We start from the raw sequence: 26,644 nt of genomic DNA, 5'->3' as shown, positions 1-26,644 counted from the left end.
AAGTTAGAAGGTGTCATCATTCTGGAAAGGGGTACACCGAATGATCGGGGACCGTTGAGAGTCCAAGTGCGAGGCACACCGAATCGGGAAGCCGTGCTAGTAGGACCAAGAGAGTACCTGTCTATAGGGTGAGCATTGAAGGACTACCGGGAGCATTGGCTACTTGCTGAGGAAGTGACAAATGGAAAATAAAGACCTTTGTTCGGGAATGCGGCGATGCTATGACTTTGAGAATGTAGTACTCACCAAGAGTCTTCCCAAGAGCTGACCGAATGCCGAGTGGGACGACAACGCTAAGATGTATCCTCCACATTGAGTGTGGGAGGATCCCGCCTATGCAAGAGGCATATGGACGAATTCGTGGGTCTAGAAGCAAATACATCTTCAAAGGTAGTGAGGGCAAATAAAAGCTACGGGAGCGGAAGGATACGAGAGCTATGCTAGAGGGCGTTTTAATGCTACAGGAGCAAAAGGCTACGGGAGCCATGCCAGAGGGCATCTTAAGGGTACGGGAGCGGCTCCAGAAAGCACATTGAGTCGCTTACCATTGAAGGAAAGGCTTCAGACGGACATGAAGGCCGTGAGGGTCATGGTGTAGTTCACTAGTGTGGGTCAACTACAAAGTGAGACACCAAAGGGTGTAAGTGCGGAGCCACTTTCCAAGCGAACACCGAATCGAGGTGAAGTGTAGAAGCATGCTTGCTTGGGGGAGAAGTACATGGGGCACGCCTCTTTTTGAGACGGGACTTCAAGGAAGTCCAACCCACAGGACAAAGGGAGCTGAAATGGGCATACCTGAGGGGGCAGACTCCGGGATGTCATAGGCCATGATGTGTCATCGGGGTTGATGACATTATGAGAGTGGGAGGATGTCACAACTCGCACTTTAGGGTTGTGATTTCGGCCAAGAACTGGTGAGAAAAGGCTCTTCTGATTGTCTGACGTAGAACTGTCTACTCGGGTAACTTGGGCTTTTTAATTGTAAGCATATATAAGGGGGGTATAGGTGATGAAAGTTCTGACCTTCCTCCCCCATACGTGCTGCCACCAAGCCGTATCGAATGAGCTACCTTGGGGGCAACCTCAAGGGCCTGCCTAGATCACTTAAAGGAGTGTCAAAGGTATCCATACGAGTTTGGGAACTCTATGGACGATGCAACACCTTCGGGCTAGCGTTGGGCAGCAAAGTGGTGCTGGAGGCTCGATATGTGGGACGGCCAGCCCCGCGGGCTGCCGAATATTGGAAGGAGACCTTCGTGTCGATTGGATTCTTGACGCACCTATCTTAGGGGCATCATGTGTCAACTTTTGAGCATGGCTTGGGTTCAACCGTCCAAGCAAGGGTTCGTTGGCCTAAATGTACAGTTGTGGGGCGACACTACACTAGACAGGATGGAAGCGTGTCGCGAGGGCTATGTATGGGCATGGCATAAAAGACACACATGACAATGGCCAAGGTCTAAAGGTTGCCTTACTCGGGCGAGGCATGAGCTAGTTGAGAATGAACTAGGTGAGTGTAAGCTTGAGGATTGAGCTGTGCACGCGGGAGCGATGCTCAGTCTTGGGCTAGGGACAAGATATGTCCTAAGACAATCCCCCAGGGCACGCATGGATTATGATCCTAAGGATGAAGCGCCACGACATATCTAGGTCCAAGGGCCTAGACATCCTACGGGCGGCACAAGTTAGGGCGAGCCCCATGAGCGAGTCCCACCAACAGGCATAAGATCATGCTTGGAAACCTGGGAAAGGAAATAGGCTGGCCTGCAGTGAGGGAAACTGCAAGTGCCGCACGGGCGAATCGGTGCCGCTGGCGAGCGTAGGGAACGGGACCCATGACATTGTATATCGATTCTAACTACTTGTTCCTATCTCTGTTCTTTCTCTACTAAAATTAGTATCATATATGTTCAAGTCTTGAATTAGCAAGAAAATGGCGATAACTGATGATTCATTGGGTCAAAATCCAGGAACTCAGTTCTCTACTGAACATGCAACTCAATCTACGGGGAATCAAGCTAATGGGATTGATTAAAATCATCCCCAATTTCTATCTCATGCAGATGTTAGTGAAATTCAGATCATATCGTTTCAATTGACTGAGATTGAAAACTACTCTATCTAGTTTAGGTCTATGCGAGTTGACTTGTTAAGGAGAAACAAGCTTGGTATGGTTGATAGCACATGCAAGAAAGAAAGATTTTCAGAAATTATGTGGAACCATTGGGAAAGAGTGAATGCGATTGTGCTTTCTTGGATCATGAATTCTATGGCAAAATGTCTTCTTGGAGGAATCATGTATGCATCTAGTGCACAAGTAGTCTGGGAAGATCTAGCAGAAAGGTTTAACAAAGTGGATGGCTCAAGAACTTTCAATCTACATAAGGAAATAACTACTCTATTTCAAGGTACAATTTTAGTGTTGTGTACTTTTCAAAAATGAAAGACCTGGGGGAACTAAAATATTTCCTAGATATTGAATTTGCTAGATCACATAAAGGAATCACTATGCATCAAAGAAAATATGCCCTGGAGCTAATTTCAGAGGTTGGACTTGCTGCATCAAAACCAATAGTAACTCCTATTGACAATAATGTCAAACTAACCTCAAAACAATATGTTGATCATGTTGGACAAACAGAAGACTCAGAAGACATTAATCCATTGGTTGAACAAACTTCCTATGAGAGACTAATAGGAAAACTCTTATATCTAACTATAAGTAGACCTGACATAGCTTTTGGAGTTCAAACACTTAGTCAATTTTTTCAACAACCCAAAAAATCACATGTGGAAGTTGCCTTGAGAATTGTCAAGTACATTAAGAATAAGTTGTCAAAATGGGGAACAAATGTTCTCTGCCATTATAATTTGTATCTCAAAATGGAACAAAAGCAGTGTCTAATAGATGTTCCGAACATATGTGCTATCTGAAAATTACGACAAGTAAAGGTTGATAAAATTTTTGATATTAGTCATATTCACTCAAGGATGAAAGATGGAGCTTATGAGGGCTCATCCCTCCTTTTTCAATCAAATATTCAATATGTAGTGTTTTGTATCTTCTATTTCTACTCTCAATTCAGAATATAGTCATGACGTGCATTACTTAGATTTAGCTAATATATCCAGGAGCTTTGTGCACATAGGAGGCACGCTTAATGAACTTTTTGTAAAACCTTAAAATTTCAAATATATTCAAGTAATCCAACTGATCAAACCATACACATAGAGACACAAGCAATTCAATTAGAATTACTAGTCCCTAGGTCAGCTTCTGTTTTAACTGATCCCATGGGCTAAATCACAGATATTTTTTCTGCAATTACAGATAGATGCAACAAAGTTGTTATTTCAGTTAGGAGGCAATGAAAATTTAGACGCTTCAAACAAAGTAGTATCAATTCATCTTACCAATTTATTGTATCTAGTAGCTTAATTTTTCCAGAAAAAGTCTCACTTAACTCATTGGTTTCTGTTTAGCTAAATATTCTTCCTTGATGTCATAGCTAGTAACTAAAGAAGAAGCATAAAAACTCATTTTGCGTATAAAAGTCTAATCCATTAGAGAGATACAGTTAATTCATTCTATCCCACCTTTAGAACCATCCTTTTTGCATATACAAACAAAACTTTAAACTGTTACGTGATATAGCTCTCGCTAAAACAGAGGTAGTACAAGTAATTAGTTGATTCCTTTTCCCTTTGCTATAGCTTTTAAATGATTTAAAAAGTCGGAATCTTCTTGAAATCTTGGTCTCCAACTCTATATAGCAGCGGTTTCTACAGAGATAGACTTCTCTGAACATTTTGAGATTTTAAAAAGCTAATCTAAATACCAAACAGTTTCAATAATGTCGTCAATCATTCTGTAAAAAGTCACATAAACAGTAGAAGAAAAACGAGTGAGACTTATGTCACTTTCTCCACTTCCCGATCAGTTCAGAAGAAAACGAGAGAGACTGATTGTTCGGCAAAAATACAAGACGCAATGTTAACATATTTGAATTTGCACTGACCTTGATTGTTGCCGCCGGCAAATAGACGATTTATGAGTTAAATAGCAGCTTGTTGTGCAGAGGAACCTTCTCCAGCTGAACGAGCATAAAATATGAACATATTAGGATCAAGAAATAATTCTGGGTTCAGACTTTGAAGTTGTACAACAACGTTGATTGTAATTTCTGTTTCATAGCATCCTTTTGTGCATTGAATTTTTCTTGCATTTTCTGCTGCATTCTCACTTCCATTTTCTCCATTTTTTGCTGCATCATCTCATTAGTATCATTTAAAGAGGGTCCAAAATCTCTCACTTTACCTTTTAAGACAGTCTTGGTAACCCAAAATTTTTCTTACAGAGAGTCCCTCTCGCACTCCTTCATGCTCTGGCTTACCCTCTGCATTTCTAAATGTATCATGAAGTAGTCCATCAATATCATCGTGCATGTTAGAATTTTTATCTTCATTGCTTAGATGAGATTTATTTATTGAAGAAAACCCTTCCCCGTGAAAAACCCATTTGGTATAATCATCAACAAACCCATTAACAATTAAATGATCCTCCACAATACTTCTGTAATGCTAATAGCGATTAGTGCACTTTTTGCAAAAATTAACATTAATACTAAGATAAAAAAAATAGAATAAGATCAACAATATTTTGCAATTGAACAACCAATTTGGTTCGTGTTATTTCCCTGCAATAATATGTTGCAAATGAACAACATATTGGAATCACATTACTTCACCTAATAAGTACATTATACTACTCGACTCATGCTCATAAATACAACAAGTATTTGGTGATTATATTAGAAAATAAATTAACATGCAGAAGTTACGAAACTTTAAGGTGATGGTTGATTCATAGTTTTAAACAATATTTTAAAAGGCATTTTTGGAACTCGCCTGAGGCTCGTCCCTGGGCGGGGCACTTGCAAAACGCCCTGGGGATCATGTATGTGGCTTAGTTCTGTAAGACTTAAGTCCCAAGCGCCCAACCATGCGCCCTAAACACGCCTAACGCTCGGGGCGAGCCTAACAGTTCTAACGCAAATCACGTGTCAAATTTCCTAATTAATATCGTTGACTTTCAAAATTCTTTAACAAATTAATGATAAAAGTTCTATTCATCGATAGAAATATAAAGATTGAGCATAACTCTAATAATGAGACATAGTATTCCGAATTTATATCTTCACTTGTTATTGGTCGTGTCTTAATTCATTTGTCCCTCCTAGTTATACACTTTTATTAATTTGATATCTTAAACTAGTTTGTATTTATTCATGAAGGAGTAATATTTTAATTATCGTACTAATAAGATTTTATTAATTATTTACTTTTAGGAAGCTAAAATGTGGAGTTTGATAATGTTTTTTAAAGAAATTGTAAGTTTTTAATTATTTGAAAGTTAAAGACGTTATACGTGATTTATAGTTTTCTTCAATTTTTATGCAATTTTACCTGTTTATAAATATTTACTGTCATTATATTATTTTATAAAATATTAAAAATTAAATACCTATGGGACTTACGCATCGTGCCTTGAGGCTTACGCCTCGCTGAGGCATATGTAAAACGCCTCGCCTTACGCCCACGCCTTTTAAAACACTTGTGTAGACAATAAATTTGCGTCAAGAAAATAATCGAGACTGAAAAATATCGTAACAATCGTAGTATTTGATTTTAAATAATTTGAGTGTACAATCTTTATGAATACTCTGATTCTTCTTTCCAATAGTAAATAAATTCAAGGGCCTTTGAGCTTGATCTTGAATCTATATTTATTTCCACAAATGATGATCTTGAATTCAACTAGCACGAAATCTGATTTGAACTCGTACTCCTTGAATCTTGATTTGTTCTTCGTTCTTGAGCTTGAACTTGATTTCTTGAACTTGAACTTGATTGCTTGAAGCTTGAAACTTATAGAGAAATTTGAGGCGTTTGATCCACGAGCTCTCTTTTGCTTCTTGTTATAACTTCTGGTGTCTTTTCTGGGTTATGAAGACCCCTATTTATAACTGTGGAAGGGAGGAGTTGTGATAAGAACAAACTCTTTTCGACCAATCAAATTGAAGTGTGACATGGCCGCGTTTGATTGGCTATAACATGTCATTTGCACACGTGGTGCTGTTTCATTGGCCTTTTAATGTGACTTGGCATGCCTTGTTATTTTGATACGTGGCATGATCCTATTGGCTCTTCCGTTTGACTTGGCGTGCCACGTCATTTCACGTGTGGCACCTAACTGGGTCTCTTTGAAGATGATATCTTGGGCCTAATAAAATTGGCTCATCATTTGTAGCCCGATTAAGCGGGCTAGCCTAGTCAATATTTATTGAACTTAAATAATTAATCTAATTATATTAACCCATAATATTTATTTGGACTAATATATTTAAAATGGTCCAAATAATTTTATTGAATTTATATTCAATAAAATTTTCATGCTTACAAATGCCCCCTACTTCAAGACTCGACGGGTTTAGACGTATCCAACTCCAAAAAGCGAGGCTTGAAGTATTAACATAGTATTTATTTTGTTATGAATATTCCCTAAAACTTATTAAAGTGATATATTTGCATTTCACAATATCTATGAAATGACAAATATAAGCATGTAGGTCAAGATCTTTTACATTATTTGAAACTTTACTTAACATTAGCACCATATATTAAACACCCTAATTCATGTTCACAAACTTGCATGAAAATCCACGTAGAAGACATCATCATACCACATATTCCCATATGACTAGGAAACCGTGAACTCTATAACTTTGAATCTTGTGAAATTTATGATTCCTACTTGAAACCAAACGAACAGCTAAGTAATTTGCGTCGACAATAAATTTGTCTCGTACTTGAACTTGAATTTGCGTCGACAAGTTCAATTCCTACTTGAACTTGAAGAAGAGCTAAGTAATATTAAAATTGGAGTTAACCAAGTAGATCCCGTACACAGTTGTACTGCCGCCTTAGCAACCCCAGTTCTTTTCAATAACTGATTTCAGCTATTCCCACATCGAAATCTCACTTCCCAATCAGCTTAATAGGAGATTTATATAAACCCCATGCTCATATTTTTATTGAGCATTGAATTGTAGCATCTACAAGCTATCTTGGCTTTGTGTTTTCACAAGAAGGCAATCCGAAGGTAGTTTTTTTTTCTATGTATTTACCGTCTTCCTTTTTTTTTTTTTTTTTAAGGTCAACGAGGAGGATATGTTCTTGCTTAACAAGATGATCCATGCATGAAGAAGACAATCACGGGGTGTGATGGATGGGTACTCATCCTTGCCCGAATATCGGAGAGATTACTTTCATGGTATAATTATCAGAGAGATTACTCTCAAGGTGACCCGACTATCGGAGAGATTACTCTCAATGTGGCTCGACTACCGGAGAGATTACTCTCAAAATGACCCGACTACCGGAGAAATTACTTTCAATATGGCTTGACTACCGGAGAGATTACTCTCAAAATGACCCGACTATCGGAGAGATTACTTTCAATGTGGCCCGACTACCGGAGAGATTACTCTCAATGTGGCCAGATTACTAGAGAGATTACTCTCAAAATGACCCGACTATCGGAGAGATTACTCTCAATGTGGCTCGACTACCGGAGAGATTACTCTCAATATGGCTCGCCTATCGCAGAGATTACTCTCAATGTGCCTTGACTATCGGAAAGATTACTCTCAATGTGCCTCGACTATCGGAGAGATTACTCTCAATGTACCCCGACTATCGGAGAGATTACTCTTAATTGACTTACATGTCCACCTTAAGATTGGAAAATATAGTTTCCTTTTAAGGACAAATCCACGAAGAGGCTAACTTAAGGTACAAAGGGACTTATATGTCCACCTTAAGATTGGAAAGTTATAGTTTCCTTTTAAGGAAAAATCCATGAAGAGGTCAACTTAAGGTGCAAAGGGACTTATATGTCCAACTTAAGATTGAAAAGTTATGGTTTTCTTTTAAGGACAAACCAACGAAGAGGCCAACTTAAGGTGCAAAGGGACTTATATGTCCACCTTAAGTTTGAAAAATATAGTTTCTTTTAAGGACAAACCCACGAAGAGGCCAACTTAAGGTGCAAAGGGACTTATATGTCTACCTTAAGATTGAAAAATTATAAAGCTTCAACTCGAAGACTTCGTGGACTTGACGACATTGACTTGAATATTTGGAAACTTTGAAGATTTGACGGAATTTGCAGACTTCAACTTGAAGAGTGGCGAATGTGAAAACTTCAACTTGAAGAGTGGTGAACGTGAAGACTTCAACTTGAAGACCGACAGACTTGAAGATTTCAACTTGAAGGCCGACGGACTTGAAGACTTCAACTTGGAGACTTGGAGGGTTTAAACATTTTAACTTGAAGAGCAACAAACTTGAAGACCGGAGGACTTAAAGATTTGGTGAACATGAAGACATAGTAAATTCCTGAACTTCAGTGCAAATACTTGGTAGCCTCTTAAAAGACTATAATCGCCCTATTGCAGACACTGGTTTATCATGAAGGCTTGCCCCCTCTAAGTCATATGAGATCCAAAGTTCAAAAGAAGAATGAAATTCCAGCCTGATTTTCAAGTGTTGTTTGAATGAATTACTTCAATCATATTTCATTTGGACAACGACTAGGACAATATGTATCTTTTGAACTTATGCGACTGAACTCAGAATGAAACTGTAAGCTGCCTACGTACCTCGGTGAAGAGGATCAAGTCATACCTTAGTTCAGAATGGGTGATTTGTTTTTTATTTTCTTATTTTTTTTATGTCCTAACTTTTTCCTAGGCTGTCCCTTTCGAGGTTTTCAACCTAGCGGGCCATTTTTTTGGGTGGGCCGTACATAGTTTAGACTCATGCGGGCCAGGAGTATAGGAACATGCAGTTTAGGCTCATGCGTCAAGGAGCATTCGAACATGCAGTTTAGGCTCAAAGAGCGTTCGAACATGCAGTTTAAGCTCATGTATCAAGGAGCGTTGCAACTTAAAGGATAATACTTCTTCAAAAACTTGCCATTGATAGGGCCGATTCTCATTCCATCTACATCAACCAGCTTGTAAGCCCCACTTGAATAAGCTTCTTGCACGACATATGGCCCATCCCATTTTTAAGTGAACATCCCTACAGGTTTATGGGAAGTAATAATGGGTCTTCTTATGGCAAGTACTTTATCTCCTACTTGAAAGGATCTTGGGCGAACTCTTTTATTGAAGGCGCGATACAATCGAGCTTGATAACATTCAAGACTCTATTGAGCTTCCAACCTTTTCTCATCAAGAGCCTCCAACTCTGCTAATCGAATTCGAGCATTTTCTTCATCAGTGATGCCTTCTTGAATAGCTAATCGTAATGAAGGTATTTGACGCTCAGTGGCAAGATGACTTCAACTCCATAAACGAGTGCATAAGGGGTCCCTTGTGTTGGCGTGCGGTGAGTTGTCCAATATGCCCACAGAGTTTCCTCCATACGGTCATGCTAATCCCGTTTGGATTTGGAGACGACTTTCTTTAACAAGTTGCATAGAGTCTTGTTGAATGCCTCAGCTAGACCATTGGCGGCAACATTGTACATAGAAGAGTTACGTTGCTTGAAGCCAAAGAGATCACAAATCTTGTTCATCAACCTATTATCGAATGGATTTCTATTATCCGTTATTATGTAACGAGGAATGCCAAAGCGATAGATTATGTTTACTCGGATGAAACTTGCAATATTTTCCTTCTTTACCTCCTTAAGAGCAAGAACTTCAGCCCATTTTGAGAAGTAGTCAGTTGCAGCCATGATGTATAGGTGCCCACCAGAGGACATTGGCAGTGGTCCAATAACATCCAATCCCCAAGCGTCAAACGGCCAGGATGCCATAGTCGGGGCGCAACACTTCAGGAGGTTGACGAATAAAATTCGCATGGAATTGACAAGCCTTGCATCTTTGAGCGTAGTCCAAGCAATCTTTTACCATCATTGGCAAATAATATCCCATCCTTTTTATATGAAAGTGGAGCTTTGGTCCAGACTGGTGTGACCCACATACCCTAGAATGTGCCTCTTGCAAATCTTGGAGTGCTTCTTCTTCCCCTAAGCATCGCAAGAGTACTCCCTCGAATGACCTTCTGTATAGAGTATATTTGTTGTAAAGGAAGCGAGATGCACGACCACAGATTTCAGTCCTTCTCCTCAGATTTTTTGGAAGTATCCCATAACATAAGTAGTTGATAATGGGTTGTCGCCATTCTTCTTTCTCAACTTCAGAAATAGTGACAAGATGCTTGAGTTCATTTTCTTCACCTTCAGCCTTATTTGGCGGTGGTACTACCCATTTTTGGCAGATAGTAACTTGAATTTGATCAGCCAGGGTTAATGATGAAGCTAGGGCAGCTAAAACATCAGCTTTCTTATTTTCTTTCCTTAGCACATGCTGAATAATCACATCATCGAGCCACCCCATTAATATTTTTGCGTAATCATGATATGGGCGTAGTTCAGGCTTCTTGACCTCGTAACTACCTAAAAGTTGATTGGCCACTAACTGGGAGTCACCAAAGACTTGCAGTTGCAACCGCTTCATTTCGACAGCCATTTCAAGCCCAAGTATTAGTGCTTGATACTCAGCAACGTTGTTAGAATAGAGTTGTGTCAACGTAAAAGAGTAGTGCATAACTTCACCTTGAGAAGTCACAAATACTACACCAGCACCAGCTCCTCCGCGATGTGCAGCACCATCAAAGTACATCTTCCATGGAGGCTGAACTTCAATAACAATTGTGTCCTCATCAGGTAGTTTGTCAGTTAGCTCCCAATCATCAGGTATAGGGTGATCTGCCAAGAAGTCTGCTAATGTTTGTCCTTTTATAGCCTTTTTAGGGATGTACACGATTTCAAATTGTTGAAACTAGAGGTATCACCTTGCTAGTCGATCACTAAGGACAGGTTTTGACATTACGGAACTTGATGGGATTTGCTCTAGAAACCAAATGAACGACATGAGCTTGAAAGTAGTGCTTCAACTTTTGGATTGAGAAGACTAGCGCCAAACATAACTTTTTAATTGGCGAATAATTCAGCTCATTTGGTGTCATCATCCTGCTCAAGTAGTAAAGGGAGTTTTCCTTCCCTTCACTATTTTCTTGGGCCAACAGTGCTCCAACAGACCTTTCTTGTGTTAAAATGTATAGTATCAGCGGCTTTCCAAGTATAGGGGCTGCCAAAACTGGAGGCTTTATCAAGTAGGATTTAATGCTCTCAAAGGCATTGCTACACGCTTGGTCCCATTTGAAAGGGACACCTTTCTTTATAAGGCGACTGAATATTTTGCACCTCCCAGCTAGGTTTTAGATGAATCTCCTAAGGTACGCTAACTTTCCTTGCAGACTTTTCAATTCGTGAATATTCCGACACTTGGGCATTTCACGATTGCATCTACTTTGGCTTGATCAATTTCAATCCCTCGATGTCGGAAAATAAAACCAAGGAACTTTCTGGAAGTAACTCCAAAGGCGCATTTCAATGGATTCATCCTAAGTTGGTACCTCCGGAGCAACTCAAACACCATTCTCAAGTCTTTCAAATGGTCGCTCTTCTCTCTTGATTTTACCACCAAGTCTTCAACATAGCATTCGACATTCTTGTGGAGATAATCATCAAAAATATTATGCATAGCCCTTTGGTAAGTAGCACCAGAATTTTTCAAGCCAAAAGGCATTACCTTGTAGCAATAGATGCCCTTGGGGGTGCGGAATGCAGTAAGCTCTTCATCTTTTGGTGCCATGCGAATTTAGTTATAGCCTAACGAACCATCCATAAATGATATTAGCCCATACCCAGTCGTAGCATCGATCATCAACTCTAGGATAAGAAACGGGAATTCATCTTTGGGACACGCATTGTTGAGATCCCTGAAGTCGACGCACACTCGAATCTGGCCATTCTTCTTCCTTACAGGGACAATACTTGAAACCCACGTTGGGTATTTAACTTCCCGAATAAATCCAGCTTCAATGAGTTTGTTAACTTCGGTTTCAATCAGAGGAACCAAGTTCGGCCTAAAGCGCCTTTGAGCTTGCTTAATAGGACGAGCGCCATTCTTGACCGCAAGGTGATGGACTGCTACTTTAGGGTCCAAGCCAGGCATTTCTTTGTAACTCCAAGCAAAGACATCCCTAAACTTCTTGAGTAACTCAATATAAGTACTTTCTTCATCAACTTCTAGTAAAGCACTTAGGTAGGTGGATCTTGGTTCTTCATCAGTGCCAAGGTTAACTTCTTTTAAGGCATCAACTATAGTCTTCACTCCTTTTTTCAAGTTCAGGTGGAGCATCTTTCACATCTTCATCTTTTTTAGGGTCCCCATCATTGAAGGATATGTGATAACATGGTGAAACATCGTCCAATTTCTCGCCATCCTCCATTATAGATAAAACACCATGCTCGCCTTGTGTAGTAACATGATACGAAGAACCCACACTTTCTTCGTCTTCATCACGTTCTTTAGTGTAGACCACAGTGTATGGCTTCACCTTCAGTACCTCATCACACGAAACCATGACTTTTGTTTGTCGCTTCATTTTAGAAGGAACCAAACTTTGGAAATCTTTAGAGATCTTCTGAATTTTGGGCAAAGCGTCTGTTTTTGTATTTCGATAATTTTTTCTTGAACTTATTCCCCTTCTTTAATGGACCTAATATCTCAAATACAGAAATTCTCATAGTTGATTTTCCAAGTCGATCAAAGACAGAAGGCCTGTTAGAAGCGGCAGATTCGTCTTCTACAGTGATATAATTGCTCTTCGACCTTCTTATGGAGATGTGCACTGGTGACGGTTGCTTGTATCCCAAACCTTCACGTGGTTGCCTCGTCGCATCTTCTGATGGGAGCTTCCCTAACTTTGACGGCTCATTGGGATTGTATCCAACTTTTGCAAATAGCCTGTAAGCATTAGGATCAAAAACTTCATCTGTTCGCTTTGTATGGAGTGCCACATTCTGCAAACGATTTTGGGCTACAAACCCTCCAAGTGGCTTTGAGGACAACCTTACTGCCTTAATTCGTTTTACCGGAAGAGTTAACTCATTTAGCATGTTAGTTTGGATATTAGATAATTCGCCTTCATCTTTCTTTCTTTTAGGGACATATTGGAGTGCATGACTTACTTTCTTTCCATAAGACGCAGTATCCCCTCTATGAGATTTATTCGCATTGGGTTGTACCTCCTCACTAACAGCTTTAGCTCTACCAGCAATCACCTCAGCTCTTTTAGTTGTGGGCTCGTCATTCTTGCTTTTCATGCCATCATCAGCTTTTAGCTCCTTCACAATGCGGTTCTTCAAGTAAAACTTTGCATCGGTAAAGTGTGACTCAGCCTCGGGGAATGGCTCATCATCAGGAATTATCTTCTTCTCGACTTCACCCTCATAGTACTTCAAACATTGATGGTAGGTAGATGGAACCACTTTATTCTCATGTATCCAAGGCCTTCCGAGCAAGACGTTGTATGAAGTCTTTGCATCGATCACATGCAGCCATGCACTTGATTACATATCTTCAATGGTGATTCCCAACCTGATCGCACCTATGGCTCTTTGCCCCCATTGGTTGAATCCTTGGATCATCATGCGACTTTCTGAGAGTTCGTTCATAGGAATACTAAGTTCTTTCACAGTGAGAATTGGCAAAATGTTCACTGAGGATCCTCCATCAACCAAAATTCGATTTACCCTTTCATCACGCATATAGCCAACCAGGTACAATGAGCGATTATAAAAAGTGTCACCTAGCAGAAGATTGTCATTTGAGAACGTGACTTTTTCCTCACAAGCATTAACTTCTTGAGGAGTGGACTCGATGAGATTTTCCGAAGATGTTGCCAACGGTAGGTCATCACTCTTTTCTTTCCCTTCGTCAGCATGGCAACAAGAGGCATCGATACCGCCATAGGAAATCTTCATGCAGAACCAACTTGGTAAAAACTCCTCCAAGGCCACTGGATTTCGTGGCTTTTGAGAGTGGTGCACCTCCACGTTTGCTTTCTTTAAGTGCTTAACCGGATTCCATCTCCTTGATATTTTTACCATCATTTTCCTTGTTGGTTGTTCTACTGATTCTTTTCGTGGGCTCCTTCTGTGGTGCCTACGACGAGTCACCAACGTCCAACCTTCATCATCATCAAGTTGATTGACTTCAGCTTTGTCATTCTCTAGTAATTCTTCATCTTTACTTTCTTTAAAACCACATAATTCATCCGGACTGAATGAGCCAAAGGTGATAGATACTTGGTTTGCGCTTGCTTTCTCATCTTCAAGCACGATCTTCTTTTCGCGAGCCAAGTCCATAACTTTGTCCTTGAAGACAAAGAACTTCTCCAGAGGGTGGCTTACAAGTCGATGGTATTTGCAGTAATTTGGGTCATTTGTTTTCCCAGCTTCATTTGCCCGCTTCATCTCCCGAAGCTCAATGAGATTTAACTCGAGGAGTTCTTCGAAAATGGCTGGCACATCAGAATCCAGAAATGGGTACTCTTTCTCTTGCATTTCTTTTAGAGTCAACTTTCCACTTGGCTTATCTTGAAACGAAGTGGATTTCATACTTTGCTTCTTGCTCACCTTTGTCGTGAACTTCACAGGTGATGTGTTGACATTCATAGCTTCTTTGTTTTCAGATCTTGGTACAAACTTGCTCCATTTTCTGACTTCTTGCTCATCGTTCCCTTTGCGAGGTTCATAGATGGGCAACCTTTCATTTCCAGCGGAGGCCATGTTCAATTCTATGTTATGGGCTCGAGTTGCAAGTTCTTCAAACATGCTAGGCTTGATACCTTGCAAGATGTAGCGCAATCCCCAATGCATGCCTTGGATGCACATCTCTATACCAGAAGCTTCACTAAGACTGTCTTTACAGTTGAGGCTTGCATTCCTCCAACGATTAATAAAGTCAATGACTGATTCACCTTTCCGTTGGCGAGTATTTGTGAGTTCCACCATGCTTACAGTGCGCCTTGTGCTATAAAAGCGATTGAGGAACTCTTGCTCTAGTTGATCCCAGCTATCAATAGATCCTGCCTCGAGGTCTGTATACCAATCAAAAGCATTTCCTTTTAGCGAGCGAACAAACTATTTGACAAGGTAATCTCCATAAGTCCCAGCGTTGTTGCATGTCTCAACGAAGTGCGCCACATGTTGCTTTGGATTGCCTTTACCATCAAATTGTTGAAACTTTGGAGGTTGATAGCCAGCAGGCATCTTCAACATATCGATCCTTGCAGTGTACGACTTTGCGTATGTAAGGGAGGACTTGACAGTAACTTTATACTTATTCTTAATGGTTCCTTCAATAAACTCCTTCAGTTGATAGATTGGAATCATCCCTTCAGATGAGACAGGGATAGCCTTAGCGGATGCTACTTGTCTTGGTGGAGAATCACTCTCTGGAACTTCTGGGAGTTTGCCAGGTGCATGGGTGGATTCTTCTTCCATCAAGATTCCCACCCTATATGTTAGCTTGTCGATTCTAGCATCTTGATTTTGTATGCACTTGGTCAATCCAGCGATTGCTTCCGTCAAGTTGGACAACTGCTCCTCCACAGATGAAGTGTTTGTCACCATGGCTTGCATGATTGTTGTGGACGATGGAGAGTAGCATGAATTTTCACACAGATTGATCCTTGATTGGCTCACGCTATGTGGTGTAAGTGGGGAGGATCCATCACTTGAAGCATCATCATTTTCCATCACATCAGAGTGCTTGGATCCGGAGAGGTCAAGCAGAGCAAGAGTTTTCTTGATCTTTTCAGCAACATCGCTTCCTCCTTCGGGTGCGTTTGTGGAAGATCTTAATCCTTTTGAGGATGAAGATCCGAAAATAGGGGTTGATGCGGACGACACTTGGGGTACTTGTTGTCCTAACGATCTTGCTTTGCTCCTCGTAACTGGTCCAAAGCTTCCAAAGGTAACACCGAGGATGCTTTCCACATCAGCATAGAACTTGGAATTAGCAACCTTGATGGAAGTTGAACCGGAGTTGATTTTCTTTGAAGCCATTTCAATGTTCTTGAACTTCGGTGATTAAAATGTTGAGATGAGAGGTAGAGATTGTCCCACTGGGCGTGCCAGAATTTGTAGACAATAAATTTGTGTCAAGAAAATAATCGAGACCGAAAAATATCGCAACAATCGTAATATTTTATTTCAAATAATTTGAGTGTACAATCTCTATGAATCCTCTGATTCTTCTTTCCAATAGTAAATAAATTCAAGGGCCTTTGAGCTTGATCTTGAATCCATATTTATTTCTACGAACGATGATCTTGAATTCAACTAGCACGAACTTTGATTTGAACTCGCACTCCTTGAATCTTGATTTGTTCTTCGTTCTTGAGCTTGAACTTGATTTCTTGAACTTGAACTTGATTGCTTGAATCTTGAAACTTGTAGAGAAATTTGCGGCGTTTGATCCACGAGCTCTCTTTCGATTCTTGTTATAATTTCTGGTGTCTTTTCTGGGTTATGAAGACCCCTATTTATAACTGTGGAAGGGAGGAGTTGTGATAAGAACAAACTCTTTCCGACCAATCAAATTGTAGTGTGACATGGTCGCGTTTGATTGGCCATAACATGTCACTTGCACACGTGGCGCTGTTTCATTGGTCTTTTAATGTGACATGGTATGCCTTGTCATTTTGACACGTGGCATGATGCTATTGGCTCTTCCATTTGACTTGGCGTGCCATGTCATTTTGCGTGTGGCACCAAACTGGGCCTCTTTGAAGATGATATCTTGGGCCTAATGAAATGGGCTCATCATTTGTAGCACGATTAAGTGGGCTAGCTTAGTCAATATTTATTGAACTTAAATACAACAACAACAACCCAGTATAATCCCACTAGTGGGGTCTGGGGAGGGTAATGTGTACGCAGACCTTACCCCTACCCTGGGGTAAAGAGGCTGTTTCCAATAGACCCTCGACATCCTTCCCTCCAAGAACTCCCACCTTGCTCTTGGGGTGACTCGAACTCACAACCTCTTGGTTGGAAGTGGAGGGTGCTTACCATCAGAGCAACCCACCTTGTCAAGTTTATTGAACTTAAATAATTAATTCAATTATATTAGTCCATAATATTTATTTGGACTAATATATTTAAAATGGTCCAAATAATTTTATTGAATTTATATTCAATAAAATTTTCATGCCTACGACTGGTTTTAAAGAAGAGTCTCAACCATATCGAACACATTTTTCCCTTGGTGTTTGATTGAAAAAGAACACTTTTGATTATCAAAACTAAAAAAAAAAAAAAAAAAAAACCTGAACTAATTTTCAAATATTTAGCTACATAAAAGATTAGTTCAATGGCGGGCCACTTGTATCGTTTGGAGGAGGAGGGGAGGCCGCATGATGGCCTTGAGATCAATGACTCCTTCCTCGATGAGCAACTCTTGGCTATTTCAATGAAGGAGGTACCATGGTTCGCGGATCTAGCAAACTTCCTTGTGTGTGGAATCATCTCGGATGAGTTCTCTTCAAATCAAATAAAGAAGCTCAAACGGGATTGTCATAATTTTTATTGGTATGAGCCATTCCTTTTCCGGATCTGCACGGATGGGGTAATTAGAAGATGTGTACCGGAAAAAGAGCAAAGTAAAATTCTTGGGGCTTGCCATTCTTCGCCTTATGGTGGTCACCATGGCGGAGCAAGAATGGTAGCCAAAGTGCTAAGTTGATGTTTCTATTGGCCCACTCTTTATAAAGATGCAAGTGATGTGGTGAAAAGATGTGATGAATGTCAACGGGCCGGTGGAATCTCAAAGAAAAATGAAATGCCTCTCAATACCATTTTGGAGATTGATATATTTGATGTGTGGGGTATTGACTTCATGGGTCCTTTTGTGAGTTCTTGTGGAAACACCTATATCTTGGTCGCGGTTGATTATGTGTCTAAATGGGTTGAGGCCATTGCTCTACCCAACAATGAAGCGAGAAGTGTGGTGGCGTTCTTGAAGAAGAATATTTTTACAAGGTTTGGTACTCTGTAGGCTATCATAAGTGATGGGGGGTCGCATTTTAGCAACAAGGCTTTTGATACTTTGCTTAGCAAGTATGGTATCACTCAGAAAGTTATGACTCCCTATCATCCACAAGCTAGCGGTCAAGTGAAAGTCTCCAACTGGGAGATAAAGAATATCTTGTCCAAAACAGTGAATGCTAAACGGACGGATTAGTCAAAGAATCTTGATAGTGCATTATGGGCTTATCGGACTACTTTCAAAACTCCTATCGGAATGTCTCCATACCGGTTGGTATTCGTCAAAGCTTGTCATCTTCCGGTGAAACATGAGCACAAAGCCCTGTGGGCTCTAAAGAAGTTGAATCTTGATCGGGATGCAACCGCTAACTTGAGGGTTGCACATTTGAATGAATTGGACGAGTTCTGATGCCATGCTTATGAAAGTTCGTCCTTGTACAAAGAGAAGATGAAGTACCTTCATGACAAATACATTTGGAACAAATAGTTCAAGGTGTGTGATCTTGTTTTGTTGTTCAACTCACGGTTGAGGATGTTTCCCGGAAGGCTGAAATCTAAATGGAGTGGTCCCTTTGGAATTGGGGGTGTGACGCCTTTTGGTGCATTGGAGTTGAAGAACAAAAATAATGAGGTATTCCGAGTCAATGGTCACCGGGTGAAGCACTATTTGGGAAAGGTTGGTGATGGCCACATTGTGGTAGTGATGCATTTCAAATGATGGTATTTTGCGTCGTGCCGCGATGTTAAATCAGGCGCTTCTTGGGAGGCAATCCATGTTTCTCTTTCTTTTCTTTTCGTCTTTTGTAGATAGGTGTTATTTTTGTGCTAACTGGATTTGCAGTGTGTTGCAGGAATGAGTGTGTTTTACAGGAAGAGTGCCCAGAAATCTGGTTAAGTGTGGAACGAATTGCGAACCGCAATTGTATTATGCGGACCGCACGATTTTGGTTGCTACAGCAAAAGGTACTCTGCGGCCGCATAATTGCATTGCGGACCTCACAAGTTGAAGGTGGAAAATGTCAACTCTCTAAAATTGGTCCGTCAGAGAAATGGCCAATCTGCGGCCGCAACTCAAATTCGGCGGTCTGCAACAAAACTTGTGGCCGCACACCTAATTCCGCGGACTGCAAAATACATGTATAGTCTAATTAAACCTAAGTCTTTATTTGTTTTGTCTTAGAAACAATGAATTTGTTAAAATATAATATTGAGTTGGTTTATTCTTGTTAGCTTGGTCTATGTTTCAGATTTGTTTTTTTTACATATGGATTGTTGCTATATATTTACAGGCTTTCTTCACAAACATGGAGAAATTAGAAAGATTTCTAAGTTGCCCATGTTAAAAATGAGGAATATTTCCTTCCTTAAGAACTGTAAAATAATGTTCTTTTTATTTAAAAGTAGTTATAGATTTAACAATACAAGCATAATCTTGCTAGGACCGCAAACAAACATCATCTAAAGCTAGAGTTTTCTTGAATTATGCCACATTTTTATGATATAGTTAATAAAGTAATGTCTAAGTTTATATTGGAATAATATCTTTTTGAAATGTTTTTTAGATTCTCTTAAAAGTACATGAATGACGGTGAAATATAGGTTTTAATTGAATTAAAAAAAAGAAAAAAAAAAGAGTAGTTACTAATATTTTGCAGAATTAAATAGAAGAAATTAATGGGTTCATGGCTTATTTCATTAGTGGCTTGAATGTGTCTATTTGAGAATGATTTTATCATTTGAGTTCTTGTCTTTGTAGCGCCCTAATTTTTATAAAATATTACATACATTAATTGACTATTTTTTTTAATCATGTATATGTTGTTTAAAATATTTTCACCCTTTCTTTTAATTTAAGTTTTCATGTTATTTAAAAGTTATTTTGTTAATAGAATTAATTTTCTTTTACTTAATTCAAATATGTATTTGTATTTAGTTCATTAGATACTTTAGAATGTATTGCTTAGTTAACTTATGAAAAAATAATTTATATCAGTGACAGACCTTTAAGGAGATGTAGAGATTTTCTAAGGGCCAATAAGACAAATAGAAAAAAAAAGAAGGTATGGGTCTAGTATATATATTTTAAGAGAGTAATGACTATTCTTTACCCATTCTAGGTAAAATGGGGTTATAGTGTAAATTTGTAAAATATAACGACGTCACCACACCAAATCTGTCGTTTCATAAAGTGACACTTTTGTGAAATTCGTTTGGCAAACCCCTTATCTCTCAAAGTCTTCTCCTCCTTCTTCATCTATCAAACACCATTGAAGAGCACAACAGATATACATGCAATTCTTTTTCCATCATTAAAATTTAAGTTTTAAAATATTAAAACCTATTTACTTACCTATTGAAGGAAGATCTGGATTTTACCTTCAAGAATCAAGATGGAATGAGCTTATTTTGGAAACCCTAGGTTTTGGATTTTGTGGAGAAACTCTCTCAAACTTGCAGTAAGTTTCTTACTCTATCTATATGTGAATTAGTATATCTTTTGCATGGTGAATTTTAGTCATTTAAAATCAGAAATTTAATCCCGTTTTTAAATTGTACAGCAGTTACTCTTTTGGGCATAACTCTTTCTCTAAAAATCGGATTGGGGTGATTTAAAAGGCTGTAAAAAGATAAGAGATATATCTACAATTATTATAAAGACCAAGATGTCCAGTTCTGTGATTTACTGCCTCAAAAATCTGCTGCAATACAGGGCAGAGCTGCTGCCCAGATTATTTGTCTACCATTGAGGGTTAAGTTTTGTAGTTGAGTTAAAGAGATATTAGAATTGGTAATTGATTTGTGAATGATTCGACTATATTGGCATAGTATTTGTCCAAATCTTGTGATATGTTTAATATGGTACTTGCATTAAACTTAGAGACTTAACTTGTTTGTATTTGAGATTAAGAATTAAATTCCATGCTTAGAATGTTGAATGTTGTAGTATTTTAAAAAATATTCCTCTACTAGTTATCAATATTGTCAAGGGCTCATTTAAGGCACGCTTAGGATTCAAAGCTCAGAACAGCTCCGGAAGGGAGCTTTACCTCGCTTAAGATATGCTTCAGTGTAGGCAAGGCACTAAGAGGTGTGCCCTATTGACCATGAGTTCTATCTTGAATTGAGGGTTTTAAATAATAAATATAATTTACAAACAAGTGTATTAGTTATTGAGGAAAACATTATAAACGAGCTTGTTTCTTTTTTCTTGAATTACAGATAATTATCTGATACAACTTAAGGTATTGATTTAATTCAATAGATTCTGCTCACTATTTTTAAAAGTAATATTCTCGTACTTTTAAGAATTTTATGAGATTTTACTATGTTGAAATGTCATATTTTGAACCTTATTCACATGGGCCTATTTTCGCTAATAGATTATGATAATAATATGTTTAAATTAGTTTCAAATAATAATTGCTTATAGGTTAGCTTAGTTATTTTTTAGTTAGCGGCAACCTCCCTAGGGAGGTGCTACAGTCCTAGCTTAACATTTTCATTTAATTTTTTTTGTTTATAGGTGTTTGGTTCTTTAGAAATTGAAGGTGATTTACTTTGTACTCTTTACCTTATTAAAAAAAAGAAATTGAAGGTGATAGAATCTAATTGAAAGCAGATGCTAGTGGTGCCTATTAGTTGGCTTATGAGTATTAATTTTTACAAAAAAGATGGTATAGTAATTTCTTCCCATTAGAAGTACCGATACATTATCTATATGCGAATAAGTTTCATACATTAGATATTTTTGAAACATAGTATTAAAATGATTAAGTCCAGCCAGACTGCTTAGCTTTTTATCTTTCCGTATGTTTTAATTTAAAGTTTGAAAAATAAAGATACTTGCATAAATTTTCTTTAATAAAATTTACTTTTATAATAATTGTATTTTTTTTTACAGGATACTCTCAAACGATTCTTGGAGGAATTCATTCAAAATCAGTCGATTGATGATAAATAAGGAATACTTGTCACTAGTGATGTTAAAAGTCTCAAATCTCAGATAAACTCCCTCTTAGCATCAGGTGCATTTTCCGTGTCCCGTTTTACAGCATCTTGATAACTAAGGGTTAATTTCTTTTATTAGTTTGTCTTGGATGGTAGCTGGATATTGAATATTGAATGCTGGATTTTTTGAGTTCTTATTCTACTTTCTGTTTAGTTGGATATTGTTTATGAAACAGATTGAATTAGGGGTTGTTTATGAAATGAATTAGTAGCTACTACTCATATTTAGAACTCATATACACAAACTAAATGCAACCGAGCCTTATTTTAGTTTGTCAAACAAAATATACTTCATATTCTCTTTCACATGACTTTAGTCAAACAGTTGTGCACAAAAATTGTAGGAAATTTCAAATCAAACAGAGAGAAATTTACAATTTACTCATGCTAATCTCCAACTAAAGGCACAAATTATTCAAACAGAAAAGACCATTTAAGTAGAACCAAGCCAAGGGAAAGTAAAGAAGAACCCCGTTAATAAAATCTAAGCTAGCCCTTTTAGATATTTTCTTTTATCTAAAAACACAGCTCCTACATTATAACAGAAGAAATGATAACCAGTTCATCCTAATTGAGCATGTTTTGATATATGATACCTCCTAACATCAAAATCAAAACTTGACATAGAAAATAATAGCCAAAAAAATAAAACCAAAATCCAAAAATTGAACCCAGCAGTAATAAATCCAAAAATTGAAAACCCTTATATGTCAATTTTTTTGGCTATCCTCTCCAAAAATTGAAACCCTCTCAAAAGAGGCAACTTTGGCACCAAATATTTATTAGAAATAAAAGTTGCTATACGGAAGGGGTTCTATACTATAGAAATAAAAGTAAATATATACAAAGACTTACAGCAATGGGCTCTGTGATTGATAGTTCTACTAGTGAGTTAGGTCTGTGTGAACTTGATAATTTTGCAGCCGACGCCCAACAGAGCCAAGACAGACGGGCGCAGTTGAGAAAACCATAGAAAATTGGAGAGGAAGCTATGAGGATGGGGTTCTGCCTTCTGATTTTGTTTCTAGAGTTTTGGGTAAAGAAAAAAGAAGAAGCTATGTTTAGAGTATTATCAAAATTAGAAAAAAAAAAAAAAGAAAAAAAAAGAAAAAAAAAAGAGGTTTTGGCGGTTTTAGCAAAAAAATTGAGGTGGGAAATATGGAGAGAATTAAAAACCGTCCCAATAAAACTTTTTTCACAAGATTCGTTTTCCCAGATAACTCTATTGGGACGGTTATATAACAGAACCTATGGCAACGGTCTCCACACAATTACAACGGTTTAATAACCAAAGTGTATTGATAGCACCCAGACATTATTGTAACGGTTATAACCGTTGCTAAATCATGTCTATAGCAACGATTTCATAATTGTTGCCAAAAGGTCTGTCGCGATAGGCCCATTTTCCAGTAGATTGTCAGATTTGACCTATCGAATCTCTCCTGGAAATCGGCTCATACCTTTTTTGCATTCGATGCATATACGATGCTAGGCATTAATTCATTCGAAACAGTACTACCAATTCACGATAGAACAATTGCGTTACATTTCTCCCATTGCTTTGCTAATTCACCTCTATACATACCTTGTACACAAGATCCATCCACAAATCCAAGCTTGCTCTTTTCTCGGAGTGCCAATTTTATCACCATGCTCCACGGTGGGTAGTTTTCTAGGCCTGTGAGCTTGAGCGGAATTAATACGAGTCCTGGAGCATCTGAAGCTTGCAAAAACAACGAATGATTATGATCGAGTGAACTGACTTCGCTGTCTGCCATGGCCGCTTGAATTTGAGCTCGAAATTGAGGAATTTCTCAGCTCTGTATTTTGCCTTTATATTTTGACGAAAAGTTTGAATCTCGTCGGAAATAGATCGGAATTACAGTTCTAACGATTCCTGCTCTAATACCATGATAAATTATGAGGAAGAAGAAGATCGAGAAATGAAGAAGAAGAAGATGATAAATCGAAATTGTATTCCTTTTATTTGTTAAGTCATCGTTCAATACAATGCTCTACAGAGCTTCTCTATTAACTAAATGACAGCTCTTGTACAGCCGTCTACTAACCACAGCCAGCAGGATCGACAAAGGCAGCGGTGTGAAAGACGCTACCACATCCTCGAAAAGCTTCCGATAGGCTTTCAACTTGAGTTAGACTTGCCATTACTACTTCTACGTTGTTGCTAGACTGTCCCATTTCCCCAGATATTTCCATATCTCCTAGCTTTTCCAAATCTTCAGCATTTCCAATTCAGTTTTGTTTTTTCAGTTGCAAATCTAAAATACTCCAAATGATAAATAACTTATTATAACATGTTATATATTTTTAATAATAAATAAAATTAATTACACAGTATATTCTTCTTAAATTCAATTAGTACTCTCCACGCAATATCTTCATCATCAGGTCTTTAAGCTCGAGTGACTATGATGTCGACTTAAACCATCCCTTTGAATATTCGCTACTAAAGATTTATTAATTTTAACCTCAGTCCTCAATGTAGCATTGCAAGAAATCAAACACATAAGTTGGGTACAAAGTTCGTGACGTGTATTTATAATATAAATCCATCCTTCTCAATGGTTGCATTAATACGTTAATTTTACAAAATAAAATTCTAGCTTCAAATACAGTAGGATATGCAAACTATGAAAAGTAGATGGTAACATAAATAGCCTTAAAACTTAATGTGTAATTTTTTCCGCACTTAATGTAATCCCTCTGGTCCATTTTACTTGTTGCTGTTACTAAAAATAATTGATCCAAACTAATTTTATTTTTCAAGACATGTCTTACTTTATAAGTGTGGAGGGAGATTAATTAATATATTAAAATTAAGAGTAGCATTAAATTAACATCAAAGAATAAATAAGAACAATTTAATCAAATTATCCTTGTACTTGATATTTCTTAAAGGGTGTAGAAAAAGACAAAACATGCAAGTACTATGGATCGGATGGAGTATGTATATAAACTAATTAGGGGATTAATGATCCTTTTAAAATTAAATTAATTTTTTAATGCACCTATAAATGTAATTCAATTTAAATCATAATATCACGAGTTTATCTAAGCAATTACAGGACCAACACTGCTGAATTTAAATATTTTTTTGTTTGAAATTAAATTTTTACATCAATGATGTATAATTTATTTACAATTAGGTCTTTTATCAGCCGAGTATAAATGAATCTCTTGATATAAATTTAGTTAAACCTGATAACAAATATAAGTATATAACTAACCTATCTTCGTCCCGACCGACTCGGCAAGTGGCAGAATATATAGTTTCCACTAAAATATGTGAAAACAAAGTCTTCCATTTTGCTCTTTTGTTTCTCTTCATTCTCTTCATTTTTGGGTTCAAATCACATCTCACGGAATAAAACTATTACGCTCCATATCATAACATGTACTCTTAGGGCCGTTTGGTACCTGAGATAATAATAATAATTTAGGAATAAAGATTGCGATTAACTTTATTCCACATTTAGTTTGAGTAGTTCCCCCACCGACCCAGTGACACACCATTACCTAACCTTGGGGATAACTTTAACACTAAAATGGTGGGATTGGTTATCCTATATATAAGGTAAGATAATTAATCTCATGGGATATCCCATCATCATACCAAGCGACCCCTTATGTCTCAGCGACAAAGATTGTGATGCAGCCAGAGGTTTCGAATACAAGCTTTGGATATGAAGTTGTTTTGTTAGGGAGCACTTTACTTCCACTGTAAGATTTTTTCGATGCGAATCTAGATTAGTCAAGCTCCAATACAAATATGGAATATCGGATGAAAAACCAAAAAATATTTCTTTCTCAATTTATGGTAACTTCTATATTTTACAATTTTTGATAATATTGATTCTTAACTATTAAGAACTTAACTAGCTTTTATAATTTAAGGGTAAACACCGTAGAACATTTTATCCACTAAATTAGCTTTGCAATCTCAAACAGGAATCGACTTTGTAATCATTTTTTGGTGTTGACTTTGCGAAAATTAATTTTAGGACATAAATAGTAGAATTAATTAGCAGATGAAAGAATATTATTGGGCATAAAATAGTAGTTCGAGGGTAAAAACTATCAACGGTTGGGATTAGCTCCAGTGATGTTTGCTCCATTATCAAAATAATTTTTTTCCCTATTTTATCCTTATCATCAACTACTCATTCTCCAATCATTTCTCAAGACTTTTGAAAATGCTATTATTATTATGGGTAAAATAGTAAAATACAAACTTCATTTATTTTTTGTTAAAGGGAGTACAAAATCAAAAATGAACAATTAAAAGTAAACGGAGAGAGTATTAATTAACAATGAAATAATATTATTGTGGGTGTAAAATAGCAGTTCGACGAGGGTAAAAACTATCAATATCCAAAGCCTTCTTGAGAAGAGAACCAAGAACGAGAATGGTGAACTGACTTTTCCATGTTCAGTGCTCAATAGCTAGCCAAAAATCCAAGATTGTAGAGAGCAAATGTGCCTGATTGTGTGTGAACATCTAATTTTTTATCGTGTTTGAATATTTTCGGCTCCCATCTTCCCACGCATGTCCCTACTCTTTGTCCCCCACACTTTG

General features: G+C 37.9%; 1 long non-coding RNA gene across 3 annotated transcripts in view; it reads right to left on the bottom strand.

Moving 5' to 3' along the window:
* Positions 1 to 24,284, bottom strand: part of LOC142171560 (uncharacterized) — a 32,073-nt gene extending 7,789 nt beyond the window's left edge. The window contains exons 1-3 of one of the 3 annotated variants that reach the window (XR_012701264.1): positions 22,903 to 24,278; positions 4,319 to 4,405; positions 4,020 to 4,094 (exon numbers count right to left, since the gene is read on the bottom strand). This is a non-coding gene — a long non-coding RNA (uncharacterized LOC142171560). Of the gene's footprint in view, positions 1 to 4,019; positions 4,406 to 22,902 lie in introns of all 3 variants that reach the window. The other 2 variants (XR_012701263.1, XR_012701265.1) reach the window with 2 other exon arrangements.
* Positions 24,285 to 26,644: the final 2,360 nt, after the last annotated feature.

The sequence above is a fragment of the Nicotiana tabacum genome, chromosome 17, assembly GCF_000715075.1.
Source record: "Nicotiana tabacum cultivar K326 chromosome 17, ASM71507v2, whole genome shotgun sequence".
Lineage (NCBI taxonomy): Eukaryota > Viridiplantae > Streptophyta > Magnoliopsida > Solanales > Solanaceae > Nicotiana > Nicotiana tabacum.
The sequence above is the reverse complement of the archived record's forward strand: the minus strand, read 5'-3'. Positions and strand labels throughout refer to the sequence as shown.